This window comes from Lathamus discolor, chromosome 1 (genome assembly GCF_037157495.1).
Source record: "Lathamus discolor isolate bLatDis1 chromosome 1, bLatDis1.hap1, whole genome shotgun sequence".
NCBI classification, from domain to species: Eukaryota; Metazoa; Chordata; class Aves; order Psittaciformes; family Psittacidae; genus Lathamus; species Lathamus discolor.
Genome location: NC_088884.1, coordinates 98,011,241 through 98,034,367, shown reverse-complemented (window position 1 = coordinate 98,034,367; position 23,127 = coordinate 98,011,241). Strand labels below are relative to the sequence as shown.

The 23,127-nt window shown below is 40.8% G+C and overlaps 1 non-coding gene across 1 annotated transcript; it reads right to left on the bottom strand.

Moving 5' to 3' along the window:
- Positions 1-2,166: 2,166 nt before the first annotated feature.
- On the bottom strand, positions 2,167-2,248 carry TRNAS-GCU (transfer RNA serine (anticodon GCU)). The gene has a single exon. It is a non-coding gene; the product is annotated as a tRNA-Ser (tRNA).
- Positions 2,249-23,127: the final 20,879 nt, after the last annotated feature.

The window sequence follows — 23,127 nt, the reverse complement described above, 5'->3', positions numbered from 1 at the left end:
TGCGGTCCAGGTGCCCACAGACACATGTCCCAGCCCTCAGAAGGGTTCAGTGCTGTTGGCTGTTTTGGCACAGGCAAAATTGGTATGCAGGGATAGAAGTGTCTACTTGAGCATGTTATCTTTATCAGGGATACAGCACTTGGATTGTTTTACTGTCTAGCTTTTGCAGGCAAATAGAGTGACAGGTGCATTTTCATAACTATTAAGATAAGTTACATAAAGACATAAACCCACAAAAATTCAGAGCCAAATTTCCATGAGTTAAATCAAGACCAAATGAATATTATTTATATAGAAATATACTGTTATTCCATAACCCCAGGTATAAAATCTAAAGGAAACAGCAACCTGCTCTGTCTTAACTGACAGCAATTCTACATACTTTTGTAAAAGGAATACAATTTTCAGTTAAATTCTACTGTGTTGCATAAGAAGATCAACAGTTTATTTTCTGTAGGATTTTTCCATAAAGAGAAATAGGGGAGAAGGAACTGTTGGGGGGGGGGGGGGGAGGGGGGAAATGTAAGAAATATCTATCAAGTAATATTGCTGATTTGTGTAAGGCTTAACATAACTACAAGAAAATGAGTCTAAAACTGGATTATACCAATAAGAGCTGTGATATCTGGAACTAGCTAATTCTCTTCACAATTTAAATATGAAACATCCCTCTCTGTGTCCAGACGTTGTTGGAGCCTGTATTGAGAGTGGAATTTAAACAAGGACCTTATTAGAGAAGTGTAGGTCTGTAATGGTTATTCCTCCCCACAAAAGCACCACCATCTTCTTGCAATTACTTGAAGCTCACAAGCCCAAAAAGGGATTAAGTGAAAAAGGATCAGGTAATATGCAGCAGCTTGTAATTTATATTCTCCATGCTTGATTTGTATGAGAGAGAGAACAGACTGAAGATACTTCAAAAATGCAGAAATAGCACAGCCCACTGGGGATAGACATCACATTTCTCTGATCAGTGGTATCTGGGGGTTCCAGGGTAGTTTATCTGTTGCTTTTGTTCCCAGGTCTAAACAAAGCAGTGGTGAATCACAGACAGTTGTTTCCCTGCCTTTTATAAGTGCATATACAAGTATATGTATAGCATTTGTAAACCCATATACAAAATACATCCACCTAGCACTGTGTTTTTAATAGAGACTTCAAGTTACACTTTTTGGGAGGGTAGAGATGGAATATGAAAAGAAGGGAACATATTCATATTATATAATGTAAATGTTTCTAATGTCTGAACCTCCCTATTCAGGAGCTGCTTCAATTCAGTGGTAACACAGGAAGGAAAGCTGTTGAACTTGGAAGCAGAAATTAGGTATCCAAGGTTTGGTGTTGTGAATACTGCCCTAGCTCCTATTTAAAGATGTGATTTTCAGAAGTGCTGACAACCTGGCTGTCCACCCTTCCTGAAGCCAGGAACTCCGTTTGTCCTACTCTTGCTTTTCTTCATGCACTGAACACCAATGGCAGGTCAGGTCCATGCCCTTGTTCTCTATATGCTCCCGTAGTATAAAATGCAGCATAATTGCAAGTGTTAATTACCCGTATAGCCACCAATGTTGTATACATACATTTGTGCAGCTGTTTAGAGTCCATGCCAGTACACATCAGCTGTAGAAGTGTGTGAATAGAGAACTAAGTTACGTCAGGCAAGAAACCTGTATGAAAAGAAGTTGGTATGTGGAGTTAAACCCAGAGGAAACAAAGTTCTCAGTGAAGCAGTGAAAACCACCCTCTTAGGTAAGGCATTGAACTCAAGGGTTCAATTTTCCAGCAGTTCCGTTGTTTGATTCTGAGATGGTTATATACATACATCAAAACACAGGTGCAGACAAATTAAAGCCCATGAAAATTATCTCCCATCTTCCTGTACAAAATATCTTCATCCAATGTTTAGGTGCCTCCAGAGACTAGGATAAACCTTCCTTGTCACAATGACCAGGAGCAGATTATATGCTAGCTGCTCACTGTATTCTCTGATTAGTGGTAACATGGTATGGAAGCCTTCTTTCTAGGTGCCCAGCACCTACTTCCTCCAGCCTTCCTTCTTGGACACCCAGAAAGTCTCACGCCCAGGTTTACCAAAGCCTTGTGTTATCTCCCTGCAGGCCATCATGATCATCTCAAAACAAAGTCTCATCTGGGACACACACTCACCGACGAGGATGGGATTCGAACCCACGCGTGCAGAGCACAATGGATTAGCAGTCCATCGCCTTCACCACTCGGCCACCTCGTCCGTGTCCTGGCTCTGCTTCCTCCCAGCTTCCCCTCCTTCCTGGCAGAGCACGAGACTCAGAAAGTCCTTGGTCAGAAGAGATCAGGGGTTTTCAGGGTGGTGTGGCTGTAGGCAGTTTATATCTGTGGGTGGTTGCTTACCTGCTGCAGCTAACAACCATTACTGTCGTGGTTTAAACCCAACCACAAACCTCTTTTGCTCACTCCCCCCCTTCTTGCCCTCCCCCTGCTTCTGGAGGGACGGAGAGGAGAATCAAAAAGAATGCAACTCCCACGGGTTGAGATAAGAACAGTTTAGTAACTAAGGTATAACACAGATCACTACTGCTACCACCAATGATAATAGTGCTAAAGGAAATAACAAGAGGAAAGAATACAACACCTCAACACCAGCCGACCAATAACTCACCCCACTCCCCCCAGCCAAGCACCGACCGATACCTTCTCCAACCCTGCAGTCCCTCTACCCCTTCCGGGTCACTCTAAGTTACATCCTAGGCATGACGTGCTGTGGTATGGAATACCTCTTTGGTCAGTTTGGGTCAGGTGTCCTGTCTCTGCTCCCTCCCAGCCTCCCCTCCTCACTGGCAGAGCATGAAGCTCAGAAAGTCCTTGGCCACACCAAACATTCGAGCAGCAACTGAAAACATCAGCGTTATCAGCACTGTTCCCAGGCCAAAAGATCAAAACACAGCACTGCACTAGCTCCTAAGAAGGAGAAAACTGACGGCTGCTGCTCAAACCAGGACAATTACCAAGTGAGCCCCTGAAAACTTAGCCTGTCTGCTGGCTTTCCTGATCTGTGAAATGAGAACTGAAAGACCCTGCACAGAGGAGCTTCAGAAAATCAGCTCCAGAGATGGCTTAAGCTCTGTGTGTGTGTAGTGTTGTGTATGTCACACATGTGAAATGTATGATTCTAGGTGTGTATGTGCATATGCATGTATATATACTCCTGCATATATGAATCTAATATTGTTTAAAGTCTTCTTGAAAGGAGTTTTCATGGAATAGTTCTATATTTAGAGAAGGACAACGTTAAGGTGAAGTTTGGCTCTATCCATTCTTGAGCTGTCTTAGATCACTTCTGCCTATGCACGGTGATTAAATCCCCTCTGAGACAGCAGAGGAGCAAGAAAACATTTGCATGTACTCTATTTTCTATGTTTGAACATGGGCACATACCATATTGGGAGCTACTTTGAATTTGGAAGAATGAGATGATCATAAATGACATACAGTCTAACACATGAATCACAAGTTTTACAATAAACTTAGACTTTATGCAGACTTCAGAAGGGAGTTTTCACAACTATTAAGATAAGTTAAATAAAGACATAAACCCACAAAAATTCAGAGCCAAATTTCCTTGAGTTAAATAAAGACAAAATTAATATTATTTATATAGAAATACACTGTGATTCCATAACCCCAGGTATGAGATGGGCTATTGGGCCTGAAGAAGATGTGGCCTGCTGGACCTGGAATCTGTAAAACCCCAGGCAATGCAGCTGGAGCCACTTTCAATGCATAGTCACTTTCATCTCACAGAATTTACCAAATGCAGGTGGGAAAATCTGAAAACTTGAGAGTGGGAAACAAAATCAGAAATGTATGTCCTGCATTTCTAGATGTTGGAGCTGTCCGCTCCATCTGCTGGTTAAATTGGCAGGTTTTACCCTAGGGTGCTTGCTTTATGTATGCTATTTAACACACATCTGTATTCATGGTTGGGCGGTCGCCAGAATGGTACAAAGTACAGTCAGTGAGAGAGAAGTTTTTGGGTGCCCTGATTTCCCCTTCCTCCCTAGGAGCAAGGTGAAGAAGGGGATGAAAACCATATTGGGTATTTTCATGGAAGAAAGAGTACATGGGGAAAGCAGAAAACTTTTGTGATAACTACATCATTAAACTGAAGTAAAATTCCTTTTAGGATGGGAGACCAACACGAACAAACACTGTGTTTCTTGTCCAGGCACCAGTAGATTTTGGTAGGATGTAGTTGTGCAATAGCTATTGAAGTGACACTCACATTACTGCTTGGAAAGTGAGTCAGATGGCCAAAGGTGCTGAAAGGAGGACAGGAAGACTTTACTGTCAGCATAACTTTTCTTTTACTTGTGGGTTTTTTGTGGGGTTTGTTTGTTTTGTTTGCTTGTTTTTGTTTCATTCTGTTTGGTTTTGATTTTGCTTAAAATAGATCTATATCTCTATATAGGTATGAGGCTTTGGCATATATCTGAACAAGGAATTCCTTCTGTACACTGCATGCATAGAAAGGGCATTTTATTTTCCAGGTTTGTGGAACTGATTTGTACAAGAGGGATCCTAAGTGTAGGGAACCTGTATTTTGACTGGCCTCCTGACAACTTATGGTTCAGTGATCGAATGGTCCCAGTTTGGGTTATGCACCAGATTTTGCTATGAATATTCATATTCCTTGGTGCTTCTGATGATTAGTTTGATATCCTGTTATCTGGGTTAACCTTGTGAAAGTAGCTATGGAATAATAATGACAATACGGTGCTTTAAGCAAAGAAAGTGTGCTGGTTTGCAGGTGGTAAACAAAATTACTATAAAACAAGTACAAAATTATTGTTTGAAATAGTTTGTGTTTTTACTGAAGCCTGAATAGCTACACTTATTTTCTAACCCTTAGAATCACAGAATGGTTTGGGCTGAAAGGGACCTTAAAGCTTATCCAGTTCCAACCCCCTGCCATGGGCAGGGACACCTTCCACTAGAGCAGGTTGCTCCAAGCCCCATCCAACGTGGCCTTAAACACTGCCAGTGATGGGGCAGCCACAGCTTCTCTGGGCAACCTGTGCCAGTGTCTCATCACCCTCACAGTGAAGAATTTCTTCCTAATACCTAGTCTAAATCTCCCCTCTGTCAGTTTAAAGCCATTCCCTCTTGTCATGTCACTGCATGCCCTTGTAAAAAGTGCCTTTCCAATGCTGACCATGTCACTTGCATTGTGCCTGCTTGAATGCTTTGTTGTAGTGGGGGCAGTGTTGGTGACAGTTCAGGAACTTGTGAAAAAACTTTAATTGTCACTCAGAAGGCAAGCTTTACCTAAAAATTTGTGTTGTTTCATTGTTAAAAAAAGAGTGGTATCAGGGTAGGCTGCTGAACATTGTCTTGCTTTGAGCACTTATCTTAAACCTCTGCAGACTTCTCTCTGAAACTCACTGAATACTGTTGTTTTTCCTGGGAGTTTCCCCTGTACTGGGCATCAATGTCAATATCTTCTGCTTTACCAATCTGGGCCCTGCAAATGTTGTTTTGGGTTGTTTTTTTCCCCAAAAAAAGATAGGTTATTTGAGGAATTATTCTCAATTTGTGAAAATAGGAAAGACACCAGAAGAGATAGAAGTTTGTAACAGGTAATGCTAACGTAGGCTTTCCTGGGGACACCTGAGAAACTTACTGGATTTGGGCTCTTGGGGCAGAGTCCTCCTCAGATGGTAACTTCTGTCTGCCAAACTGGCATCTGTGGACACAACTGAGATTGCATAGATGGGTATAAAGCACTACAAGTTTAAACCTCCGTTTGCACCCGGAATTTTTTGTCCTGTTTGTAGAGTATTGCACTGTGCGTTTCTCAACTCTCAATTTTTTTGTTGATGGTCATTTGCTGTTTTGTTTATAATGAGAACACTTGGGAGCTTACGTGGCTCAGCTCAGTCCTATGCCTATGTCCCAGGTTGCATGGTTTTGCCCTAATGTAACTATGGATATCAAAAGTTTCTTAGCTTCATTGAATCTCTCCTGTCTTATTGTGCTTATAGAGAAAAAACCATCCTGTAGTGAAGACAGGTGTGGGTTTGGAGAGCGTGGCGTCCCATGCAAACATGCAAAAGCAGGATTCTCAGTGCTGATTCACACCACTGCAGCAGCTCGTGTTTGCATGGAAATGAGGATGAACTCAAACTTAGGGTCTGCTGGTAAACAAATAAACAAGGGCCGCTTCAGATTTCAGACACTGTGGTAACCTGCTTCACACAAACGCAGCTCTGTATTCTCTCTGTGTGAGTCAGAGGCCACTACCCCAGCTAGTGTTAGTTAATCTTTTATTTGTGCCTGCACAAAAGCAGACTTTCATATACAAATGCTTGTAAATGCATATACAAGCAACAGACTTGAGTCACTTGTGATCAGGAGCCTTAAGCAGGTTGTCTGCTTCTCCACGTCTGTTAAATAACTTGTTTAGAGATTGCTGTCAGGTGCGTGACTCTGCCAGGGCTTTGTCTCCTGCTGCCGCTCTCTCCTGGGGGATGTCTGCACATGGAGAGCCTGTAGAGCTGTAGATATTCTCTATCTGCAGGTAAACATGATGCTCCTCCCGAGCTAAACAGCCATACACTCCAAGAACAGTGCATAGTGTCAGTGTTTCACAGGACTTCTGCTTTTTTTTTAATGCGAGATGTTTTCCTTTGTCAGTGGAAGAGAAAGGATAATTTTCAAGGCAGTGAAGGGAAACTGAAACCTGTGACTGCTGAATGTAGTACATGGATTCAGACCTGTGTCCCATCCGCCAGTGCTGCGTTTTCCTTCCTCTACCAAAAGGGTTGCCACATTGACTTCCTTGCTGTTCTGCTGCCAGCTTTGCTTCTACTTCCTCATTGTCCTTAGATGGGTGTATTTCTAACAGTGTCCTCTGTTTTTTTCATATTTCATCTTCTTTCTTGCTTTTCCTCTTCTTTTCCTGCTTTATTTTTGAAGTGAAGCAAAGGGAAAAGCTATTCCCATTGCAAACAAACTTGAAGGAAGTGAAGAGTAAATTTGGCAACAGGGAGGCTGTGGAATTGAAGGCTGAGGAAGTACAGAGATTTGGTTAGAAAAGGGAACAGAAGATAGCATGAAATGGCTGGAAACTGGATTTCAGTGTGGAGTGAATAACAACTAGATGGGGGAGAAGTATTTCCTCTCCACTACGGTGAAATAGACTACAAGTTAGATAAGAAGTTGCCATCACAGGGCGGCAGACATTTTGAATATTTTAAATTTGGGGATTTTTCTTGGTGTTTGTAGATATACTGACAAAAATGCAAATGACATCTTAGCAACTCTGTGTATTTAAGATTCACCTTATCCTTTCAATAGATAGTAGAAAGCAAGTTCCTGGTGGGTCTCTAAGCCCATTCTTAGTCCACAATGTATGAAGAACAGAAGGGTTTTTCATGCTTGTGTTCTTTTATTCAATGGCCTCTCTGCAGTTAGGAAAACAGACACAACAGGAAAAAGTACAGCTGGCACACAGCACAATAAATGACTAATTTTCTCTCAGCAAAGTTCTCTAAATGCCGCTACGTGCCAGACTCTGTGGAGCCATTTCTAAGATCTCAAAAGCAAGATTAAAAACATCTCAAATACACAGAATTGAAAGGAAAGTAAACTTTTGTATGGAAGGGACACAAGAAGCCAGATGGTGACTGTTGCACAAAGCCAAACAAATCCAGTCTCTGAATTCCTAAGGCGTATAAACCTCTGCAGAGAAATTAAATTTCTCTGAAGGAAAGTGAACCTTATGCAAATTCACACTCTGTCATAATTCTGTCATGCAGAACAAAGATCTTGTAATTTCCCAAAGTTGTCCTTTCCTTACCCTTCTGAAAACATGTTCAAAAGCATAAAATAAGTAGCTTTTTCACCAAAGCAAGCTGGTAAGGAGAGGGAATAATTATACATAGCAGAGCAGAATCAATCAGTAGTTAATTGTGCTCCTTTTGTTGTTGTTTGAAATAGTTCTGTATCCACACAAACATTTGTCTTTTGTTGCTGCGTTGTACAGGTTGTATGACGATGCAGGCAGCTCTTAAAAGGATAATGTGACGGCTCATCTGTGGCTTCAATTCACAGATTTTCAAATATGTTCATACATGCCTAAAAAGAAATTGATTGAGGTGCATTAATACACACGCTATTGAAATTCCTTGACCAGTGAGCAGCAGTAATAAAGTTAAATAAAATGCTGCCTTGCATAAAGTGGGCTGTAAGTCTAGGAGTGTTATGCTGTCACTTTGTAAAACTCATTTTGTCTTCATCTGACATTTATTGCCCAACTTAGTTCACTCTATTTTGAAGAAAGATGTAATAAAATTGTAGAGCATGTGTCCTAGAGCATCTACATGACAAACAGAGTGGAAGGATTTATGTATGAGAAAAGGGATTATGGAAGTTTAGAGAGCTGTGAAGAAACCATCTGTAAGGACCTAACTGACATAAAGGTAAGAGATTATAAAATTAAGATGTTATATTTAAATATTTGTTATTACATTCTGATTTAGTTTAGTATCTAGGACCCCATGATGGTCTTTTCTATGGCACACTGAGAGGGTTAGTGAAACAGAATGGAAGTCAAGAGAATAAATTATCTGTCAACAATTTGAATTGTTCTAATCATACACAACTAAAAAGGTGATCATCTGCTTCCCAGTCTAGATATTGAAGTTCATTTTTTTCAAATTTAGAATTGACTTGAACAGAAAAATAGCATATTTCTGGACAAAACTGAACCAGCTGGTAGGTGTAAGCATGAATACATCTGGGGCTAGAAGCAAGTAGGAATTCTTCACTTGGAGGCCATGGTCCTAAATAATCATAGAAAGTAATCAAACAAGTTCAGTTTGCCTTTTCTTCTTGGAGATGGAAGTCTGGGGTATTTTTTCCCTCAAAAAGCATTACGTAGAAATTACAGAAGAATAAAGGGGACATGTTTGATGAAATAGTGTTGCATGTTTTTATTAGACCTAAAGTTTGCCTGAACTTAGATATGTGCCAAGGTATTTTCCAATGTGTGTAGTTTTTCTTTGTGATCAGTTAAGTAAAGCTTAGCAAAGTCATTCAGAGTGTTCAATTTAGCATAAATGAATGTGCTAGAAAAACTGCAGAGGGTTGAGTGAAAAGGTTTAAGAAAAAGATGACAGTTACAATGCTTTCTCTTTTTCTTGGTTCGAGGAAACAAAGACTTTTGCTGCTTTGGTATCCTGCACTGGTAGCACAGAAGCATGTGCTTATCATCCAGGATGGATGATGAAATTTGCAGTGAAGCTGGCACCTAATGATGAGTGATGAGAAGTGATTAAAAGGTCAACCCAAAATACTTACAGTTCATTGGTGCTGCTGCACAGTGATTGGTAGGTAGTTAATGCTCATGAAATAAAACTGCAATTAGTCTGTAGCAATTGACCTCCAGCTGAAAACAGCCTTGTGCAGAAGACAAACTTTTCCAGACCTCTTTAGATGTACCTGGGCCTGATTTTCTCTTTTTCTCTTACATTTTGAGTGTTCTTGATTTATAGCTGATAGGTAGTGAATCAAATACTGGGTGCTGGAGCCCTGGGGCTCTCACCAGCAGCTTTGGTTTTCTCCATCAGCTAGAGAAACTAAAGGAACATGGTTTACTGGCTGAGTAGTCAGGTGTGGAGAGCCAGTAGCTTTTTTTGCTTAGCTTGTTACTTAGCTTTCGGGAAAGGTCATCTGTGAAGCCACTGGTAGATGCATTCCTGCCAATTTTCACAGGTTTGTTAACAAGCAACTTCAAACTTCTCGGAAATATTGCCTTCTTTCCTTTCTTGTTTACTTGTCATTCATGAAACGGCAGGTGAATATTGATGAGGTTGAGAAATAGGTGTTGCCTAAGAGTAAACACGTAGAAGGAAAACAAATTCACTAGCGTGGCAGGAGGTGATACTGGTGTGCATGGAAGAAAATCAATTATTCCTTTATAATCCACAGACTTCTCAAAAAACACTTGCTGCTTCTGTAGGAGGAATAATGGAAATGGGAGCAAACCTCACTCAATGGAAGAATATTCAGATCTTATAATGAGATTTACCCATTCTGTATGCATGATCTGTCCCCTGTGTGGGAGCTTCTCACACATTAGATGTGCTGGACCTCTGATCTGGTTTTGTAAGAATTGATACTGCAGGAAGAGGCTGTTTTCCTGCTGTTTCTTGCTACAAAGTACTTTTTCTATTCCTCTGCATAAATCTGAAATTAAAAGAACTTGAAAAGATTAGTTGAGATTATTGAGGAGAATTTAGTGACATATATTCTGTGATGCAGAAGGCTAAAATGGATTAACAAAGTGGCTTCCTCCAGTGCCCGCTTCAGTGATTCTGTAATGCAGTAAAAATGTAAACCACAAAACAATAGAAGGCCAAAACCCAAATTGTTGAATCTCTGTGAAGCAAAATTGTGGTATAAAGTAAGTTTATAGTGGTGGCAGCACTAATAAAATATTTTAATCTTTAGAAATGACAATAAAAAATGTAGCTGCAATAAAATAATCGCATTTGATTGATTTCAGAGACACTTATTACTTGCTCTGTTGGTGTTTTGTCACTTGTAGTATAAGATGGACATCCACAGAGAAATCTCCTGGTGGGAACAAATTTTTCAGCCTTAGAGACCTGTTAAAACTTTTCAGTTGTTTTGTTACTCAAGTCCTTTTAAGTGCCATCTCTGTGGATTTGCTGACTGCTTCCTTTGGGAGTTCTTGTTAATGCTCAAAGCAACTTTTAACACAGGCAAAAATGATCATTTTGAACAGGTTTTTTTCTTCTTTTTTTTTTTTTTCCTCTTCATGCCTTTTGTAGAAAAATCTTTTTGATAACCTGGATTTCAGTATCCTCACTATACACATTTTATTGGCAGTCGTTAGGAGACCCAGGCTGTGTATATACTGTTCCCCCTTGTGCGCTATGTGGCTTTGATTGCGTCTGAGTTCAATATGCTGCAGAATCAAGAAAAAGGATGAATTTAGTCTACGTAGGAAATAAGAAAGCTTAACAAGTCAGTACTGATCCTGAGTGCATTTCAGAAAATACCTGGTGCGCTATATAATGGAAAAGTAAACTCTCCTACAATTTAAAGGCAAGAGGTTCAGAGCCATGAACTGCAACACATGTCACAGCGGTACAGGTTTAATGCCTGCAGTTATATCATACAGAAGAATCAATGAGCATTTATCGCAAGTTAACCCAGTAAAGTAAGATAGAAAAACATATGACTGGGTGACCTTTGTAGCTTGCATGATGTCTTTCATCTGTGAGTCTCAGAGGACTGTAAGTATTGATGAGCAATGAGAAAATGTTTTCACTTGGAACGCATGGAATTTAACACAACTTGCCCAGTCAGATGAGAAATGAAACCCATAATTCAAGTCTCTGGATTTCCAGTCATATTTTCATTACTAGGCCATATTTTCTTTAGTTCAAACTTAATACAAGGCTCTCCCTTGCTAGTCTTGGGTGAACTTTTTCCTTAAATTACTTTGTACCTACTCAGAATAAAAACATAAATGAAACACAGGGCCCCTGAAAGGCAGACCTCTTTACTGTGAACTGTTAAAACCTGTACATACCCTGCATCAGAATAAAATTGTCTTCACTTGATTGATGGAGAGATGTGCCATATCCGTGAAACCATTGGATTAAAGGTCTAAAACTCCAGAGAAAAGGGAGTGGAGTGGGAATCTGTGGTTTGGGGTATGAATCACAATTAACCGGGAAAAACTGAGGGAGCTTTACCTTGTAATATGGGGACAACTCTGAGTGGTGAACTCTGATCCCTTTCCTAGGGAAAGGATGCCTTATGCTAGTTTTGTGATCAGAGAAATAATGAAATAGGTGAGGATAGTGTGGAAATATTTCAGAAGGGACAGACAAAAAGAAGATGTTAGGAAAGGTTCAAGAATCGCAACGAGCTTTTTGACTTTTTTCCTACTTTCCTGCCACTAAACCTATGAGGTTTAAGCCATGACCAGTACACAAGGGCCTGGAAAGACTTCTGTTATGTTTTCTGTTTTTAAAAAAGAGGAAGAGAGATAATAAAAGAGTTTTCATTCTAGAAAGAATGGTCATTTGAACTTTTTCCACACACCAGTTTGTAAGGGAAGTATTGGAACTAGACATGAGTTCTGGCACACTTAAAAGGCTCACATAACACTTTGGGGATATTGGTTATAGCAGCTGACAAATCAATACAACACTTCTCTGCCACACTCTCTGAAATAGCTGGGACCTGCCTGAATGAAAAGTTCACTTTTATTAATTCCTTCCTGGTCCAAACAGTGGCTTTAATTTATTGTGCTTTGCAGGCTCTGGACAACTGGCACTGGTATCTAACTCATAGGAGTGGCTTGGACTGAGGTTCCCCTCTCCCAGCAACTTCAGCTTAATGCCCTCTTCACCAGCAGGGCAAGCCTATGGCTGAAGATGCTCTTCTCCTTCTCTGACAGATAGGTCCTATCAGCCCAGGTTTCTCAAAGTGAGTACCATGGTCTAAGCAGCCAAACCCCAGATTCACCAGATTCAGATGGGCTTTTTAAGACCTCTTCCTTTGGACCAGATGGATTGATAGAAAAACTGTCTTCCCTCCAGAGTCTGAGCACATCAGGCACATCTCAGAACGGAGCCGGCTGCTACTATACCCATGGCTTTTTCTTAGTTGTGCCGATTATTCCACAGGGAGTAGGTCAGGCTGCCTTGGTAGCCATCAACTTGTAGTAAGTTATGGGATTTTTAAAAGTTAATTTTTTATTTTTTTTTCCATTGTCACAAGTCTCAAAAGGGTGAGTGCCATGTGTTGCTTTTCTCAGTATTTTGGATAAATCACGCTAGAGTATTGAACAAATTTACAGAGGTTGTCCTATGGCAGTGCTTGCAGTAATTGAAACCATGAGGCTCTACACAGGAAAACAAGAACTTCAAGAAATCTATGCATATATGAGTATTTGTGTATTCGTTTGTGTGTGTTTGCAACCTGCAAGTTAAACGCTGTGGTATGAGTGGGGCTCCCAGGTGAGGTTGGTGGGGGCCATTAAGTGCTTCAATCCTGCTGGTACTCTCAGGGCCCTGACTCTGAGGTATGCGCTGGCTTACGTTGTTTGAGAGACCTAACCCTACAGTAAAAATTTTTTTTCCCCAATTTATGTAATTTTATGAAATGAGGTTAACTCTGTGTCTCTATGATATGTTTAAATACACTGAAGACAGAATGGCACTCCACATTCTGTACTTTAACAGCCTTAACATGTAGGGGTTTTGGACATGAAGTCTTTTAGTAGGTATTATTATAGCATCTCTATTTGTTTGTAATTGTATCAACTGCCATTTAAACCCCCTCTGAAGCAGCGATGAGTGGCTGCTCACAGCGTGTGGGTTCCAAAGGCCAAGTGGAGCAGATACACTGAGTGGTTGCGATGTAAACAGCAAGGAGCCAAAGTTCCTGGGAGATTCCTCTGGGGGAGGGGGAAAGGAAGGAGAAGCAAGGCAGTAGGGAGAAATAAGAAACAATTAGTATGACTTCATCTTTGAAATCTCAAGTTTACTGAAAGGGAAGGTGATCGGGAGACTTGTTTTGAAAACACACTTCTGATCTGTGCCCAAATGCTAAAATAGAGACATTAGGGCTAGCTTGACAATAAAAAGACTATACTAGGATATGAAATTTAAAGTGAAAAACTGAGAATACAAGTGAAGCTGAAGTTCATGACTACTTATGTACATTTTCTGTTGCTCTGTGAAGACAAAAGAATATAAGGTCTGATTTGATAGTGGGTTTTATGTACTTTTCATTTTAATAATAGTCACCAAGTAGTCATGGTCTGAATTTATTTTAGAGCTAGCATAAGATACACTTGCTCATATAAAAGACCATTAATATAGAGATATGCATTTGTCTTAGCTGATACTTGGTGAAGAAGGCAAATGTAGGAGATTAGAGGACATTCTGAAATGCTCACTGTAGATTTTTTTGCAAATTAAGTTTAAAAACTCCACCAGGTAATTACTTTTAGGTTATTTATTTCAGATCCAGCCTCCTTTGTCTACTTTCAGTTGCTCTTCCTATGACAAAGTTAAAAGGTGGGGATGTGAAATCTTCCTCTGACTAGATTGAACAAAAAGTTTTTCATTGACTTCGGTGGGCTGGGCATTGAATGCCAATTCTCAAAAACAAGGGGTTTGATGTGCTCTGAAAAGCAGTTCTTTTTCAGCCTCCTCAGTTTTTGTACCTGTATGGGACAGCAGTCATATTACTTGTTGTTCTTCAAAACTGTGGCCTTTAAACTTTTAAGTAAAGTAGGTTGAAGATTCCATGGGGATGTTAATTAGTGACATCCTTTGTTTGTGTAATACAGTCCACTCCATTTAGTTTTGGAAATGAGCATTAGGCAAGTGTGTTTAAACGGATTTTCTTCAAACAACCAGTTTGTTTCCATTGACACTCAATGGATAATGCTTTGTTTAATAGGGATGACAAGATCTCTTTTGCGGGACATAGATTTTGTGATGAGACACCCTAAACTGCTTTAAATCACAAGCAGAGGTAGCTCTTAATCTTTGGAAGTGCTTTAGCTTATGTATTAAGCTCTATCTTAAGCTACTTTTACAGTGTATTGTGCATGGGAAACTTAAGCTGCGCCCTGTATCACAAACAATCCAACGGGGACACTAGAGGTTGTGTATAGAGACTGTTTGGGTCCTGCTTTCCATTTGATTATTTGGCTATTGCATGTGTGTTGAGGAAAAAGAGCCTGCACTCACTGGGGATGTGTGATTATACAGGTCTGTACTGCTAGGGGTAGAATTTTGCCCTCTTTGATCATCCCTTTTATTGATCAGCTTGCCACAAACGTTAAAGGGAGCTCTTTGCTTTGAAAGCCTGGAAACAGCACATCTGACAAAGTGTAGTACCTTTATTTGTTAAAAGCTTTTCAAGCTTATAGACCTGGAAGAGCCCCAGTAAAATCAATCCAAGATAAACAGACTTACAGATGAGTAAATGCTCACTATTTTTAGTCTCAGATCACAAAATCTCTTCCTGACTGCCTGGCCTTTTTCGCTAATAAAACAGCTAATTCTCCAAATATTAATAGAGGTGTATTGGCAGATTTGGGGCTCACAGTTCTTCTTGAGCTTAAATAGAGGGAATGAAGCTAGACAAAACCTTTTCCAAAAAGCGTCTGTAAGTACTTGTTTAGGAAAGTTTCTGTCTTGCCAAGGACTGCTCTTTCCACAAACTCTAAGCAGCAATGCATTAGGGAAATAGCAACACTGCAGCAAATGAAAGCTTCACTCATTCATTACTTTAGTCAGCACAGGAAGGATTTCTCTACAAGCAGACATAAACCAGTCCTCTAATTTACTAGTGCAATTTTCCAGAGCATTGAGCACTCAGGGCTGTAGTAAAACATATGGTTTAAATGAAGCTTGGAAGACCATGGGAAGAGAGTGTGGAGAGTCTCTGGGACAATCAGACCTCTTACTCAGACCATGTTTTCTCATCTACTTTATTGCTTATTGCTTATCACTTTATATAGATTTTTTGTGCTAGATACAAAAAACTCTCCTGTGTTAACATGTGCTGGATGTATCTCATTTGAATGACCAGATGTACTAACGTGTTCTGCACTGAAGGTCTTCATTCTCCTCTCTTGGGTCGTTCAGGGCAACAGGATGCTACCGGGCTTTTGTTTGTGGCTGTATCTTCCTCTTGCCCTGTGTATCAAAAAAAGTGTGGTTGAGTATCTTTTTAAACTGCTTTGCTTTGATGTGGAAAAGCCTAAGCCTGCAGAATGAAGCTCCTTGCTGTGGCACACAGTCAAGTGTATATTTGGAAATTTTGTTCCTCTTTGAAGTGGGTATAATTTTGCCTTACAACATAGCTGTTTTTACTTGTATGTCCCTTTGTACTGAAGTAATTTGATGGTCTGATGATATGCTAGCGTGATTTTAAGGAAAGGGACCAGACCTCTGCTATGGGGGTGCACTGTGACTGTGCTCCATCTCCCATGACCAGAACTGAGATATCTGTGAGGTACCAGTGTGGTTAGGTTGCCCATGTCTGCTTTAGCCCTTGAACTACATAAAGGTTGGACTTCTACCTGTTTGGGTAAAAGCCAGAACTACCTTTCTGGATTTGCCTAAGCCTCTATGATCTTGTCCTGCATTCCTGTTGGATGCAGAATGTCAGGGTTTTGGGACTTCAGTTTTGTGCTTGTTCTAGAAAGAAAGGTCTGATCTGAGGCCCTTGGTCTGTGGCATATCTATGGGAAATTGGCCAGAAGGAAAGGAAGAGTGGAGTCAACGTGATGCCTGCCCCATCTTTCTCACAAAAAAGCTTCTCTTTGCAACTTGCATTTTGTGGAGTCTTCACCTCATATCCAGACAGCCTCGACCCTGCTTTCATTAAATGGGTGGTTTTGTAATACCTCAAGAATGTATGTCTTTTTGACTAGCAAACCTACTGCCATACTGATGGTTTATATTTAGGTATGTGCTTCTCCAAAGATTATACACCATCTCGTCCTATAAGGATGAGTAACAGTTATGGGGATCAAGAAACTGATTTCCCTTTTGTGGGGTCTCAAGTGAGGTAGCTTGCAGGGCTACAGCAAGACAGCAGGTGGGAGTAGTAGATCAAACACTGAAATGACACCTTCAGCACTGTTCCAGAATTGCAGAGGGAGGGGGACAGGAATTCTGCATGAACCTCTGCACTGAGCTTCTTGTCTGGACCAGCATGAAGATAGCCTGGAAAAAAGTAACATGAATAGAAAAGATGACTCTGCCTGATTGTCTGGAGCTGTGTGGTTGGCAGCCAGAGCAGGGTCCTGGAGCCTCAGGCCTTCATGGTGAAGCTACCAGCAGTCATCTAGAGCAAGCAGTAAGTCTGCTTGTGCTGGCTATTGGGGGATACTTAATGTGTGGTTTTGTTCCTGGGATTGGTTGTCATCGTCTTGGGCAAATGTGAACAAAGAGAGTTTAGACTCAGCACAGTTTCTTCCGTGTAACAGCTTCATCAAATAGATGCACAAAATTTCAGCTTTTCCATCTTTCCACCCATCTTATTCGTTTGCTGGATCCTAAAGTACTATTTTGCCACCATTTCACTTTGCATCTGTGTCACATTTCTCCATCTGACTTTATTAGCTGGCATCCTAACAGCCATAGGCTCAGAAGAAGACTTCCTCAACAAAGAAATTGTTTACTGAGCAGAAAATTGATTACTGAGCAGAAAACCTTGTATGAGCAGTCCGTAACATCTGCTGCATGATAGGGAGGGATATTAATCGGTACAAGTTTGGTAAGGCAGCTCTCCAAGGTTTTGCACAAATTTGTGTATCAGTAAATCCCAGTCATTTTCATAAATGGCTTTTAAAAAAATTTCATATTCTAAAAAAAGCTGTAGCAGAAATGTAATTCTTGAAGGTCTTTTTATGTATTAATCCCAAACCAGTTCATACATTCCCTGTGAACTGTTTACCTGTGTTACATGCAGCAGAAGTAGGCACTGTATTAAAAAGCACAAATCACGTATATTTCTCCCTGCTACCCCCTCCACCACACTGCTCCATCATAACAGCGAAAAGCTCTGTGCAGGGCAGCACTGATGCTGAGGGAGGTTCAGGACTTATTATATAAACTGAGTTTCAAGTGTAGGGGTCTCATAGGGCAGGATCACCTTTTGCCTGAGGGGGAACAGGGCTCTCCAAGTCCTGTACTATGCTAGTAAACACTTCTCTCTCTGTTTTGACAGCTGGGCATTACCTTCACTGTCAGCCTGTCATGAGAGCCTGGGTGTAAGGTCAGCATTTATGAATTAACTAACTCAGTGAATAACTACTTGTTGCCCTGGGGGAAATCCCACAATGTAGATGAGCCCTATGTAGTTCTGGTAGCTCTGTGATGCCTTTCCTTTATCCTGTTGACAAAAAATGTGCCAGAATGCAGCAGTAAGAGAAGCATATCTGTGATGGTTGAGCTTCACTAAGGTGAGGTGCACAGAGATTATATGGCTGAAACGTGGTTTTGTGCTCAGTAACCTAGACAATGTTAAGCCCCAGTTTACTGAACTACGAACACTCTTGACCCCACTTTGCACATACATCTTTTCTCCTTTTTGGAGCAAAAAGAGCAAATGCCAGCAGCACAGAGTGGGAGGGAGAAATAGATGTATTTCTGAATTTGCTTTTGAGCTGCTTTGTTTCCATTGTGTTTTGTGTGGCTGTGGGTCACAAAGTTGTGCAAAGCCATTTCTGTTGAAAGCTGCTGAAAGACAAAGCTACAGTAAGACAAAGACTCAACATTTAAAATACAAGTTTTTCCTGTTATTCTTTTGTACTTCCAGGTGTCAATTAGATGTAAGTCCTTATGTTTCTGAATATAAATATCTGCATTTTGTGGCAAATGTTATTTTGATTTTTAGTGATATATCATGAAACAACTGTAAAATTAAAAGGGTTTAGATTGGGTTTTTTTCTTTTTTCTTTTTTCTTTTTTCTTTTTTCTTTTTTCTTTTTTTTTTTTTTGTTTAATAGATGGATTTAAAAACAAAGAAAAGTGGTGAGAATAGTATTCTGATAATGTGTGGAGACTGTTTTCCTCCTTCAGTATCACTAGATCTCATGGACTGAATGCCTCATCACAGTGTGCTGGGTAGCAAACAGGGAAGATGCTTCTTAAAAGCATACTTTTTGGTTTGTAAAAACACTTACTTAAGACAAAGAGAACTCTTTACCGAAGCACTAAAGCCATAAAGTGAGGAATTATGATGCAAGTCTTCAAAGGAAAAACGCTGGGCTACAGGCAACACAGTCGGAAGCACAACAAAGGACTTCTGAGGCTTAGCAGAGGCACGCAGGCCATGGGTTGTCTTGCCTGCCTGCATGGGGTTGGGAGAAAGTGTATTGGAACAAGATTAAAACATTGTTCTTAGTAGGATTTCTGCACCGTTTGCACAGCCAACTGGGAAGGCAGAGCAGGCCTAGGCTATCGCCATTTATCTCTTTCCCCAAGTGCTGCTAGGGTGAGGAGAGTGGGAGGGCTGCTGCTGAGATGTGTAGCCAAGAGGTGTGTGTCTGGCTTTGCAGCTCTTCACAGGAGGATATGTGCTTTTAAATATCTGCTGGTGAATTCCTTGCTGTTGTATGAGCACTTCTGCCTTCATTTAAAATTTCTGGAATATGTAATACAGTTTAGACAGTACTTTCTGTAATACATATAATGGAAGGCAACATGGCAAATTCTTGTGTCCCTTCATAGTGGTAAAATAGATTGTGAAATGAAAAAGTACAACTGCTAGTCTGAAGATGGTTTTCTTTAGGCCCTAAACCGGACGCAATTGTTGGCTTGAATGCAATTTAAACTTGGAGTCAACAGGACAACTCACCTGAAATTACACATGTGTCCTGTTCTGCAGGACTTCTTGGAGAAAAAGCATGGTTGGGTTATGTGTATGAAAACCTAGCATAGGGTTATATCAAGATGGTGCCTCTGAATTTACATTTTAAATTGTTTTCTCCTTGAAATGGGTACATTCCACAGATATAAACTCCTAATCCTACAATGGTACTGATACTTCAGTACTGAGATACCTTGGATTCTCTGTGTGAGCATTAAAATGTGCATCACGTGTTAATGTGAGCATTCAAAGTTGTTTGAGCTTCTGACTAACTGTTTTTATCAGTGTACTGACAGCGTTCTCAAAGCAAAGACATCTGAGCTACTGTAGTGTGAAACTTCACCCATGATCCTGATCACCTGTTGTCACTAAAAATTCATTAGTATTTTTCATAGCAGGAAGTTTACTAACTCTGATGTTTGGGCTAAGTCCAGTTTGGATAACTACATTGTGGCTACATGAAGTATTACATCACAGTATTTTCTGTTGGTAACTCTTTCTCTTCTCATCCTAAAATACACTAGGTAGTCACAGTTTTTTCTAAAGTATTTAAATGTACTTTTATTTGCTTCAGTAACTTTAAGGTGCACGATTAGTACATGCCCATCTTAGCCTTGTTTAACATCTTCGTCGCTGACATGGACAGTGGGATTGAGGGCACCCTCAGCAAGTTTGCTGATGACACCAAGCTGTGTGGTCCGGTTGATATGCTGGAGGGAAGGGATGCCATCCAGAGGGACCCTGACACGCTTGTGAGGTGGGCTGATGCCAACCTTATGAAGTTCAACCACAACAAGTGCAAGGTCCTACACCTGGGTCGGAGCAATCCCAGGCACAGCTACAGGTTGGGCAGAGAAGAGATTCAGAGCGGCCCTGCAGAGAAGGACTTGAGGGTGCTGGTCGAGGAGAAACTTAATATGAGCCGGCTTCAGTGTGCGCTCGCAGCCCAGAAAGCCAACCATACCCTGGGCTGCATCGAAAGGAGCGTGACCAGCAGGTCGAAGGAGGTGATCCTGCCCCTCTACTCTGCTCTCGTGAGACCTCACCTGGAGTATTGTGTGCAGTTCTGGTGTCCTCAACATAAAAAGGACATGGAACTGCTGGAACAAGTCCAGAGGAGGGCCACGAGGATGATCAGGGGACTGGAGCACCTCCCGTATGAAGACAGGCTGAGGAAGTTGGGGCTGTTCAGCCTGGAGAAGAGAAGGCTGCATGGAGACCTCATAGCAGCCTTCCAGTATCTGAAGGGGGCCTATAGGGATGCTGGAGAGGGACTCTTCATCAGGGACTGTAGTGACAGGACAAGGGGTAACAGGTTAAAACTCAAACAGGGGAAGTTTAGATTGGATATAAGGAGGAAATTCTTTCCTGTTAGGGTGGTGAGGCACTGGAATGGGTTGCCCAGGGAGGTTGTGAGTGCTCCATCCCTGGCAGTGTTCAAGGCCAGGTTGGATGAAGCCTTGTGTGGGATGGTTTAGTGTGAGGTGTCCCTGCCCATGGCAGGGGGTTGGAACTAGATGATCTTGAGGTCCTTTCCAACCCTAACTGTTCTATGATTCTATGATTCCATTAGTGGATTGATTGGCTGTTTGCACTACAGTGTTTTTTGGGTTGAGAAATGGGTTATCTGGAGAGAGTGGGCGCTGTGAGGCATTTCCCATGACTTTTGTTGAGGTGTCACAGCCCCCTTTGCATCTTCTTCTTCTGAAGTTAGTCATAAGTGCCTCTGAAATCCAGTTTTGAATTGGTGCGGATGTGCCCAAGAGTGAGAGGATTGCTGTTTTTTACCACTTCCCTGTTTCAAGTTTTCGTCTTATGACTTGCTTCAGTAAATCAGGTTGTGCAGTTAACTTATGCATATCCTGCCTTCACTGAAATATCTGTGACCATGTTGAGGTGCCTTATTCACAACAGGAGTGTGTGATGGTTTCTGAAAACTGATGTTGAGTACCATTGGCTGTTTCTTGAGTTTATGAAATCTAAGGCCAGCTTCCACTGTGGTGTTTGATGATTCAGAGAATGACAGGGTCACTTTGTGGTTTCATAGCAGGAACTGAGACTACTTCTGTTTCTGAAAGAGTGATTGTCTCATCTTAATCGCTAAATCTGGAACAGCTCCAGGCTATCAGCGTTCCTATGAAAGAAGGAAAACTGAGGTGGTGTTCGCAGTGATTGAAACAACATTGGAACCAGTGAAAGCTGCTGTTAACGATATCTGCCTACTTTTTATCATGAAACAACATATATTTGTGTATTGTGCTCAGGTGTTGTGGGTGAAAAAAATAGTTAAAATTGTGGGTGCTAACAAGCAATAGATAATAAGTATATGTGTGGGTGAGTGTCTGAACTTTCAAACATGCTGTTCCCTGGGAGATAATGGAGGGTTGGATTGGGATTTTGTCTGTGCGAAGAATCTAGATTCACAGTAGTATTTTCTCTTGTAAGCCTTTTCTGGTGTGGCATTAAACATAAATATTAAAGATAGGCCTTGAACATCCAGCAATTTAAGGAACATTGGTTTCTAAGCCTACTTTTCCTGAGTCTGTATTAATTCAGGCAGGCATACTCAATCTTAACAGCCCCTCTTTTTCCCCCAGTGTAGTGTTTGTGTGTGGCCTTCAAATCTGCTCAAACTCAAAGGGAAAAATCAGATAAAATAACTTATGGAAAAGTGAAAGTGTAACATGATTTAAATGCACTGATAGAAGAAATATGCAAAAATATATTTGAGAGGTGCTCATACTAGGTCTCTACTTTAGACTTTGCAATGGCTTTGGCATTTACTGTTGTCAAAGAAGGAATATCAGGAAAAGCAAAGAAAACAAGGTCTTTTCCTCAGAGAGGAGAAACAAAACCCAATTGACAGTTATCCATCCAACTGTATGGATGGATAACTGAAGCCAGGAATTAAGAAGGGGAGAGATCAGGAGGGAAGAGGGGTGATTAATTTTGAAAATATGGAAAAGAATCCAGAAGAAATGCTGGTGAACATGAAGGTGAGGAAAGGCATTTAGATGTGAGGATAAAAAAACAGAACTGGAAAGACACTGAAGAGCTTCTGATGCAATTAGTGTGCTGTAAAATATGTATTACTAATTTCTGCCATCTGACTCTATCATATTTGAAATTCAAATTACAAAAAGGTTGTCTTACTTTTTGTAACCTCTGTTTAAGGCAAATGGCTGTGCTGTGTTGTGAACTGGAGAACAAGCAATTCATCAGTGTGGATTACAGACTGTTGTGCTTTTAGCACTCTCCATCAAGTCCAGTCTATTTGTCACTCCCTGAACAGAAGATACTAGAATACTTCTGCACTTTCTAGTGCAGTGATAGCACAGCCTGCTTACACCAAGCCAGGAAATTTGTTTACATGGCACATATATAGAATATGCTTCAGATTCTACTCTCTTGGTGTACTTCATTGAGGACCCCTTTTAACCTAGACACCTGGCATCCTACCTTCTTTTTTATCCTTGTTATTCTTTTTAATCTTTTAGCTTCAGGTTCTTCAAAGTGCATCCTTTATCTTTTATTCCTCCAGCTGCAAACAAAAGGTATAGGATTTTTTTTTGTGGGGCAGTCCGAGCTAGCACAGTTTTCATATAGCACATTAAATGTACAGATTTCCATTCCCGATTCCAGTGACCGCTTGCCTGATACAGACACAACTCCAAAGCAAGTTTC